We start from the raw sequence: 10,791 nt of genomic DNA, 5'->3' as shown, positions 1-10,791 counted from the left end.
TAGATCAAATCAAGTTTCTTTCAAGCTTTGAGTGATTTCTGCATATTGCAAGGGCCAAGTGTGTAAAGAACAACTCAGTATATCAGTCAGTGAGAATTTATTGAGCTCCTACTACAGCCAATCATTATGTTAGATGCTGGAGAAGCAGAAATGAACAGGCTAGTTCCTCCTCTCCTTGAACTTATAACTCTAGCTGTAGCTACAGACAACAAAACAAATGTGAAATTTTTATTAGCTCTGTGCCCTAAATTCTTAAAAACAAAAGTTACTATTTCAAATGGAAATAAAACATCTATGACAAAATGTTAATAATTAAATCTAGGAGAATGGTATATGAATATTCACTTTACCATTCTTTCAATCATTCTGTTGACTTGAAAAATTTCAAAATAACAAGGTGAGGGAAAGATTTAAGAATAAAGTCAAAAAGTTTTAAAAAATCAAATTTTTTCTGTAATCTAATACCTCTTTACTTAGTTGTAACATTTTAAGGTTCCATGTCTTCTGATTCTGTTGTTTTCATACCAGAATCTCAAAGACAAAACCCCAGTGTGTGATGCTCCACTCCCTATGTCCATGTGTTCCCATCGTTCAACACCTACCTATGTGTAAGAACATGTGGTGTTTGATTTTCTGTTCTTATGTCAGCTCACTGAGAATGATGGTTTCCAGATTCATCCATGTCCCTACAAAAGACATGAACTCATCTTTTTTATGGCTACATAGTATTCCATGGTGTATATGTGCCACATTTTTCTTGTCTAGTCTATCATCGATGGGCATTTGGGTTGGTTCCAGGTCTTTGCTATTGTAAACAGTGCCACAATGAACATATGTGTGCATGTATCCTCATAATAGAACAATTTATAATCCTTTGGATATATACACAGTAATTGGATTGCTGGGTCAAATGGAATTTCTATTTCCTGGTCCTTGAGGAATTGCCACACTGTCTTCCACAATGGCTGAACTAATTCACACTCCCACCAACAGTGTAAAAGTGTTCCTATTTCTCTACATCCTCTCCAGCATCAGTTGTCTCCAAATTTTCAATGATCGTCATTCTAACTGGCGTGAGATGGTATCTCAATGTGGTTTTGACTTGCATTTCTCTAATGACCAGTGATGATGAGCATTTTTTCATATGTTTGTTGGCTTTATATATGTCTTCTTTCGAAAGGTGTCTGTTCATGTCCTTTACCCACTTTTGAATGGGTTTGTTTGTTTTTTTCTTATAAATCTGTTTTAGTTCTTTGTAGATTCTGGATATTAACCCTTTGTCAGATGGGTAGATTGCAAAAATATTTTCCCATTATGTTGGTTGTTAGTTCACTCTAATGATTGTTTCTTTTGCCGTGCAGAAGCTCTGGAGTTTAATTAGATCCCATTTGTCTATTTTGACTTTTGTTGCCAATGCTTTTCGTGTTTTAATCATGAAGTCCTTGCCTATGCCTATGCCCTGAATGGTTTTGCCTAGGTTTTCTTCTAGGGTTTTTATGGTGTTGGTCTTATGTTTAAGTCTTTAATCCATCTGGAGTTAATTTTAGTGCAACGTGTCAGGAAGGGGTCCAGTTTCTGCTTTCTGCACACTGCTAGCCAGTTTTCCCAACACCATTTATTAAATAGGGAATCCTTTCCCCATTGCTGGTTTTTGTTGGGTTTGTCAAAGATCAGATGGTTGTAGATGTGTGGTGTTACCTCCAAGGCATCTGTTCTGTTCCATTGGTCTATATCTCTGTTTTAGTACCAGTACCATGGTGTTTTGATTACCGTAGCCTTGTAGTATAGTTTGAAGTCAGGTAGCGTGATGCCTCCAGCTTTGTTGCTTTCTGCTTAGAATTAACTTGGCTACGCAGGCTCTCTTTTGGTTCCATATGAAGTTTAAGGTGGTTTTTTCCAGTTCTGTGAAGAGGGTCATAGGTAGCTTGACGGGGATAGCGTTAAATCTATACATTACTTTGGGCACTATGGCCATTTTCACAATATTGATTCTTCCTAACCATGAGCATGGAATGTTTTTCCATCTGTTTGTGCCCTCTCTTATTTCCCTGAGCAGTGGTTTGTAGTTTTCCTTCAGAAGGTCCTTTACATCCTTTATTAGTTGTATTCCCAGGTATTTTATTCTCTTTGTGGCAATTGTGAATGGCGATTCGTTCTTAATTTGGCTCTCTTTAAGTCTGTTATTGGTGCATAGGAATGCTTGTGATTTCTGCACATTGATTTTGTATCCTGAGACTTTGCTGAAGTTGCTTATCAGTTTCAGGAGATTTTGGGCTGAGACGATGGGGTCTTCTAAATATACAATCAATCATGTTGTCTGCAAATAGAGACAATTTGACTTCCTCCTTTCCTAACCGAATACCCTTTATTTCTTTTTCTTGCCTGATCACTCTGGCTAGGACTTCTGATACTGTGTTGAATAGGAGTGGTGAGAGAGGGCAATCTTGTCCAGTGACAGATTTCAAAGGGAATGCTTCCAGGTTTTGCCCATTCAGTATGATACTGGCTGTGGGTTTGTCATAAATAGCTTTCATTTTTTTGAGATACGCTCCGTCGATACCCAGTTTATTGAGAGTTTTTAGCATAAAGGGCTGTCGAATTTTGTCAAAGGCCTTCTCCGCATCTATTGAGATAATCATGTGGTTTTTGTGTTTGGTTCTGTTTATGTGATGGATTACATTTATAGACTGGTGTATGTTGAACTAGCCTTGCATACCTGGGATGAAGCCTGCTTGATCATGATGCATAAGCTTTTTGATGTGCTGTTGCAATTGGTTTGCCAGTATTTCATTGAAGATTTTTGCACTGATGTTCATCATGGATATTGGCCTGAAGTTTTCTTTTCTTGTTGAGTTCCTGCCAGGTTTTGGTATCAGGATGATGTTGGTCTCATAAAATGATTTGGAAAGAATTCTCTCTTTTTGGATTGTTCGGAATAGTTTCAGAAGGAGTGGTACCAGCTCCTCTTTATAGTTAATAACCTATAACCACTAAACTCAATGCCTTTGCTGTATATATGCTAAAATATATGAAGAAGAATCTCTTTATTTTACTAGTAGCAAAGATAGAATTGTAGTGTATCCAAATAAAACAATAGGTGTTAAGAGAGAGTGTGAGTGAATATAAGCTTTTAACACTGTCTTTCCTTTACCCTTAACCCCAGTCCCACCAAACAGATAGTATCATTATTCACATTTTTTATTTTACACCATTTCCTAGTTGGCAGATGCAACTTTGACTCTGATGCATGACATGTCTGTATTTCCAGCAAGGAATGCATATAGGGAAAAAAACAAGTGCATAAAAATGAGAGTCAGTGATTAAGAGGGAAAAGGAGCATAAAAGAATTTAATGGAGAAAGAAATATAAAATCAAAGACCTGCTACAGATATTCAGAAAGAATAGAAATGCAGTTTAAAGACTATGTGGGATTTTGCCTCTATTCACTCATTCAAAAATGCATCATATATCTGTCATTAACCAGGCACCATGCTAGGCAGTGGAGGTAAAAGAATACAAGATAGTCCTTACCTTCGAAAAACTTACCAGATTCCAGCTAAGTACTCAGACAAGCAAAAGAGAATCCAATATGCATGCTAGAGATAAGAGAGATGGTATGTGTAGTGGAACAGCAATGTGGACCTTGAAATTAGATTCAATTAAGTTTCTGTCATTTACAAACTATTTCCTGGACCATATTACCTAACCTCTCTGAGCTTCAAGTTTCTCATCTATAAAATGCAAAATATAATACTTAGCTTGTCTTATAATTTGATAATTAGAAATAAGGAATGCAAAATGTCTGGCACACAGAAATACTTAAAAGATTATTATTACAAATACTTCAATACAGATACGTGTATAATAATTAAGAAACACCAACTTATTCCCTTCTACAATTTTATAGCCTGATGAATCCCAGAAGTTATGGTATCAATTCATGTCCTAAAAGAAACTGGAATTTTGAAAAGAACTTGATGACAAGGCTCTTTATAGAAATGAGGACAGCTTTGGGAAACCCAACAAGGGGTGTTGAGTCCCCCAAAGGGGAAGAAAGACATTACCACCCCTAAGCCCAAGCCCAGTGAGAGGTAAAGCCTTGGAAAATTATCCCCTCCATAGAAACATCTCTGGGGTGGAGAGGACAGCTAAGCTATCATTCAATTAAGTCTCTGTCATTTACAAACTATTTCCTGGACCTTATTACCTAACCTCTCTGAGCTTGACATACACAAGTCTAATGTCATCAAAGATAACTACTGTTTTATCCTCACTCAATAATCAGCTGGCTGACTACTATTTCATTTTTTCATTTAGGTTGCCTGCAAGAACAGAAGTTGCCATCCAGTGAACACAACAGTTTGCACAGTTCATTGAAAAACAATAAATTGGAAGTAAGGGTAAAAAACATGTTAAGATGATCAAATAACCAATACAAGCATTCCTGCTCAAGCTATGTGTTAAACCCAGCACAATATGTGGCACCACTGTCTGGAAATTATATTCCTATCGATCAGGTTACCTAGTTTAGCCACCAGAGTCTATAATTGGAATTCCTAGGTCTTTTAGCTCATGAATTGCTGCTAAACTAGGATTTTTTATAGTGGATATTTTTACGTAAGTTTTACATTTTACCTTTATCTCTGTAAAAATAGTTTTATTCCAGCACTTCACAACTTCACATCAACACACTGTATATTCAATTTAAATTAGCAGCAATTGTATAACTTCATGTCATCTACAAATGTGATAGGCATGTCTTTCTTTTATTTCTTTTTTTAAAAGGAACAAGTTCTCCTTGTATTGCCCAAGCTGAATTTAAACTCCTGGGTTCAAGGGATCCTCCCATCTCAACCCCTGGAGTAGCTGGGAATACAGGCACACCACTGCACCTGGCTTGATAAAGCAAGTCTTGCCACTTTTTTCTAAGTTGCTGATAAAAAGGTTGAATGCCATGAGCAAGAACAGAGCCATGTATATGCATTCATTTAAAAAACTATTGAGTACCTAATATGTATGAGGCTTTATATGAATTGTTGTGGATACAGACAATGTAGAAAGAAGCTGAGATTGCGCCACTGCACTCTAGCCTGGGCGACAGAGTGAGTCTTCGTCTCAAAAAAAAAATTGTTTCTTGTTATCAAAGAGCTTACAATCTAAAGGCGTGATAAGAGCTTTATTTAAATAACCAAGGGAAGCAAACATCATAAGAAAAGTAGAAAAAGTGCTGTATAAGATCAGAGGAGGGAGATAAACAGAGACTTCAGCACTACAAAAAAATCAGAACCCCGAATCAGATATGTGACCAAGAAATCAAGGTGATATCCTGACACTGAGGAAGCTGAGGACCCAAAATTTAGACCAGCACCTGGTGAAAGGGCTTGGCACAGCTCAGAATCACAGGAGCAGAGAACATAGTGACAAGGAAAGGAGAACCAGCTATCCTGATCTCAACCAAGGGGCAAATAAAAGTCCCCAGTGAATGGCCCAAGTGATTAAACAAAGAAGGGTTAGGAATTGGGGACCCTCCGCTGGAATGCACTGGCCCAGCTGAATCTGTTGTTTACTGCTGGCTTCTCTTTGGGTTGCAGGGGACTATGTTGCAGGAGTTGTTACATATTTGAACATTACTACCGATTACGCATGATATTGCCATAACTTTGGCTTTTACTAAGAGGTATTCCTAGGGCTTAGGTCAATGCCTAAAACAGAGAGGACATTCAAATATACTCTGATAGAACAGATTGGTGCATGAATTTCATATGATTGTTCAGACAGTTTGTTATGCTATTTCTAAAACTGTATAGAAAATTCTCATATTCATTTACCTTAGTTTTTAAAGCTCCTATTATAGTATTTTCCAGCTGTGATGACAGATTTCCTTATTAATGTAAGAATAAATCAACTCTAAGAGAAAAATGAAGAAAGAAAATTTTAGAAAAATATTTTTCTCAATATGCCTCAAAAAGTGTACACTGCCTGGTGATAATCAGAGAACAATCTTAAAAAAGAAACTCAAGACTTCTGTCAAATTAACATGGCTGTCAATTATTGGGTTGGTACAAAAGTAATTGAGGTTTTTGTCATTGAAAATAATAGCAAAAACCGCAATTACCTTTGCACCAACTCAATAGATACTACTTTTACTTGCAGAAACATGAATGTAAAAATGCATCTTAACAGAAAATATCTGATGAATGAATGTTCTTAGCTGAAAAGGAAAATTCCTTCTTAAAAATCATAAAGCAGTAATATCTTAAGATTACTTTATTCTTCCCTAAACCAAGAGCTACCGAGGGATCATATATTTCTGTCATTTCTAATAGTATTGTGATTTTTCTTATTACTCTGCCACTAATGGGAAAAAACGTGGAGTCAGCGTGACTATCACTTCTTTCTTACACAAACATTTAATTCACACTCTCATTTACATAAAGACTGAAATAGTCAAACCTGTTCCTGAGCAAGTTTTATCTTGTATGGGAGGGCTAAGTCAATTAAGCTCCTAATACAATCTGTTAGAATAAGCACAGCTGGTTAATAACAGGTCATTAAATTATTGGGCAGGTAACATCTTTGTTACATAAACAAGTTTATAAAAATACAGTGCTGAGTAAGAACTTTCGTTTGGTTCACAAATTACCGAAGGTCGTAATTTAAAATTATATGTGGTCTTTTCAGGCACCCACTTCAGAAGGTTGCGTGTCTGTTTTTGTCCGAGAGGTAAACATCCACATTAAATTAGACTATATTTTCACTTTACAATAACAAAAATAAAAATGCAAAGTGTTATTCTCAGAGTTACACAGAAAGTTACGGCTACCACCTGCATCAGTTAGACTCCCAGCTGGATATAGATGAGTAAGTAAGAAGGGAGGTTAATGGAGGGACTGTTTAGCATACTATGAGCTGTGTTCAGGAAATCAGCAAGTGATAGTGAACCATTCCAAAGCTAAAATAATTGCAAGCCATTCCCTTCTCCATATCTTAAGGGGCAAGGATAGCAAACAATCACTAGAACCTGAAGAGGGTTGTAGCCGTAGGTGAGAAGAAAAATGCTGAGAAGAACTTGTGGATGCAGGTAGAGCAAAGGAGCCAGGAGGCCCTGCAGAGAGAGAGCTGGGGAAGTAAATGCCCTAACCTCATTCTCCTCCCCCTCCTGTTTCTTTCCAATGCCTCATATTGGCTGAACCCAAATGGAAGCCAGAAGGCAAGGGAGCCATTTGATATAGTTCACAAAGGTTAGTCAAAGCAGGATAGAGAAGAGTGGAGAGTGGGTCTGGAAACCAATGAGAAATATTCAACACACACCAACTTCCACCATTATAGCTCCAGTTTTACTAGCCTTATACATATTTTTCAGCTGTTTCTCTCATCCCATGAGGCCAAATCAAAGAAGCAATCTAGTAGGTATTTAAGAGGCTCTATCCAGATTTTAGTGCTGTATTATAGGAAATTGTTCATAGAAAAATATAAAGCAGTATAAGATGTGGACTCTGCTCCCACATCTTATAGTTGAAGGGTGAGATAAAGACATGTGGCGTAAATAGGAGCAAGATAAATAACAAGTTGTAGATCCTAAAAAGGACTGAAGATTTGGGTTTACGCAAGGCCAAGTGTCTCCTCCAAATCATTTTTTAGAAAGTCTGGTGTGTAAATTGCAGTTTTTCTATTTTTATAGGTAATTCAGGAATAGGAAGTTGCAGAGCAAAGATGTTCTTTAAGAGTGGCAGTCACCTAACATCTTTAGAAATATTCTAGTAGCAACCTGGAACTTTGCCCAGCCTGTTTTGCTGGATAACCTGTTCCAGGATAGGAAAGAAGGGGAAGGAAGGAGAAATTGCCAATTCTTTCTACTCTCTTCACATGTACTTTTCTGCAAAGAGCAAAGACTGACCATCACCCATCGCATCTATTTTCAACATTGTAATGCTGTTAAATCAAAGACAACCCCAACATCAACTGGTGGAAGATATCCCCCTACCTAAAACACTTTCACAACTTCCTCACCCTGCAAATTCCTAGTAACTCTTCAAGACTCCAAATTCTATAGTTTTTACTGAATATTCCAGGCAAAGCCAGATCCTCCCCTGAACTTTAATCACCAAAATGATGTAAAGGGTTACTTTTCAGTGATACCCTCTTTTATATACTTACTTCTGAAGCAGTTACATTAAATCTTCTTTCACTTCTTTACCTCAGCATAAAAATGTCAAAAAATATACATATGGCTATCTTTGTGCAGAATCAAAAGCATTGCCCAGAGAAAGCTTTTCATGGTTAATAAAAGTCTCTAAATGAGAAAAACAAGAACTTGAAATAACTATTGTATCTTCTGGGACAATAACTCTATATTTGAAAATACAGAAACTTTCAATCTAGAAATGAAAGAAAAACCCTCCTCTTTCATCAAACATCTCATTCTTTATGGAATAAAAAGCTATTATCCAATCATAATTTATTTATTTTTCATAGATTTTCCATAGCAGTAACTAAGATTGTATTTTTTGTTTGTTGATTTTCTAAGTATACCCATAGCATCTAATGACTTCATAACTTAGCAAGTCACCATTGAGCCTGATTAACTTTGAGAGATGGAAAACAGAAATAGAGAGATGCTCAACAAATACATTTTTATTTGAAAACTAACCGTGATGAAACCAAGGAGAATGTGCCCTGGAACTTCAAAGAGCAAAATAATCTAAATGGAATGAATATATAAATCAAATGGATACAAAAATGAAGAAATAATACCTTTTTCACCTCAAGTCTCCATTTAGAATTCTAGAAAGTATGATCATTTGGAACCTAAACTAAGTTGGGGGTGAGAGATGTTGAATGACTACAACTTCATTCAGCTTTCCATTTGAATCAGGTATGTGTCTAGTTGAACACAGATTGGTTCACATAAAGCAGGTAAAAAGCCACCACAACTTCCAAAGCAATTTGGAAAAAAATCAGAGCTACTTATTCATTTATCAAACATTTATGGAGGGCCTGGCCTAGGCCAGACACTGTGCTTTGCGTCCCTCCCTGCCTGTATATTCTAGTGGGGAATATAAACACATTGTTAAAATTATACGTGTTGTATGCTGAAAGGGGAAGCAAGGAGTTAGCATTCATTAACAGGCCAGACACATTATACACAGAATTCTATTTAATCTTAACAATGATCCTGTGCACTAGGTATTATTCATCCAATATTTCAAATGGAAAACTAAGGCCAGAGAGACTCAATGAGTCACCAAGGTTACCCCACTGATGAGTGGTGAGGCTTAAATGCCAACCAAGATTTCTTTGACTCCAGAGTTCATCTCTTTTCTCTAAAAAAGTGGTTTTTAGGCTTTAAAAAAAAAATGAACTCTTTCTTTAAACATAGTAGTTTTCTATGGAAACCCTGTGTAGAAAAAAACAAATAGATTTACTCTGTTGTAGGGGCCAAAACATCTTTTCTCACTCATCACTAGGTTCAAGCTGATGCTCCTATAGCAAAAGACAGGTTAACAAGAGAAGTGCATACATGTTTATTTAATGTACGTTTTACATGATACAGGAGATTTCAGTAATGAAGACCCAATAAAACAGGGAAACCTGCATATATTTATTCTTTGGTTTGATCAAACAGGAACAGTTGTGAAGTATGATAAGGACATTCCTTTTCTCAGGGTCTAAGGAAGGCACCTTTTGAATGAGGACCTCTTCAGAAGAAGGTTGGATAATTCTTTTAGGGCTTGCTTCATGAGAGAGGAGCAGGGAAGAGTCAGAGAGACCTTCCTGCTTCTGCTGTTTTCTCAGATGCCAAGAGCAGCACTTTCTGAGCCCTGTCATTATTTAACACTTGGGCTGGAAGGCCAAGAAGTCAGCCTACCCAAATGCCACTTACCACACGCACACACACATCACATGCAGAGACTACTGAGGCACCCGCATAGATGTCATAGGTCTCCTCAGAGTGTGCGCAGAGTAAAAAGTCACTGTCAGACACTATGTGTGGGAGAGCAGAGCATGGTAGGAACACAGAGTGACTGCTTCTGTGTGGTGGAGCCAAGCTGGTGTTCATAGAGAAAACTGACAGAAATGGAGCAGGCTAAGAAGTGGAAAGGAACACTCAGGAAAGGAAAAAAGTGGTATGAACACAAACATTGAAAAACAAGGCTAATTTGGGGAATATTGAGAAGCCCAGTCTCTGTGGCTGGCAAATACCAGGAAGTAGCAGATGGTGCCATTGCAAAGTAAGGTTGGGTTAAACTATAAAAATCAAGAGGCCTTTTTAGCCATGCTGAAAAGGAATGTGATAATATATTTTGTATTCAAATTCAGATTTCAGAAAATAATGCAAAGATTATAAAATATTAAGATAAAAATATTGATGTATCCTACAGAAAACAAACTTTTCCTTTAAAGAAGGCCAAATGCCCCGCTTTTCTAATGCCAAAAGAGTTATTGTTATGTAAATCACTATTTATGTTTCTGTTAATTGGGTCTTGTTTTCAGCAGAAAAAGGAGAAAGTTTTTAATCCCTAAAAACGGAAATTAAACCAATTAAAAAATAGACAATAAGGCCGGGCGCAGTGGCTCAAGCCTGTAATCCCAGCACTTTGGGAGGCCGAGGCGGGTGGATCACGAGGTCAACAGATCGAGACCATCCTGGTCAACATGGTGAAACCCCGTCTCTACTAAAAATACAAAAAATTAGCTGGGCATGGTGGTGCGTGCCTGTAATCCCAGCTACTCAGGAGGCTGAGGCAGGAGAATTCCCTGAACCCAGGAGGCGGAGGTTGCGGTGAGCCG

The 10,791-nt window shown here is 37.4% G+C and overlaps 1 long non-coding RNA gene across 1 annotated transcript in view; it reads right to left on the bottom strand.

Moving 5' to 3' along the window:
- Positions 1-2,860: 2,860 nt before the first annotated feature.
- Positions 2,861-10,791, bottom strand: part of LOC116551168 — a 16,927-nt gene continuing 8,996 nt past the window's right edge. Inside the window, exons 2-3 of the long non-coding RNA XR_004268748.1 lie at positions 5,829-8,293; positions 2,861-3,596 (exon numbers count right to left, since the gene is read on the bottom strand). This is a non-coding gene — a long non-coding RNA (uncharacterized LOC116551168). The remainder of the gene's footprint in view (positions 3,597-5,828; positions 8,294-10,791) is intronic.

The sequence above is a fragment of the Sapajus apella genome, unplaced genomic scaffold, assembly GCF_009761245.1.
Source record: "Sapajus apella isolate SASKATOON/1434 unplaced genomic scaffold, GSC_monkey_1.0 scaffold9, whole genome shotgun sequence".
Taxonomy (NCBI): Eukaryota; Metazoa; Chordata; class Mammalia; order Primates; family Cebidae; genus Sapajus; species Sapajus apella.
This window is presented reverse-complemented; position numbering and strand designations above follow the sequence as displayed.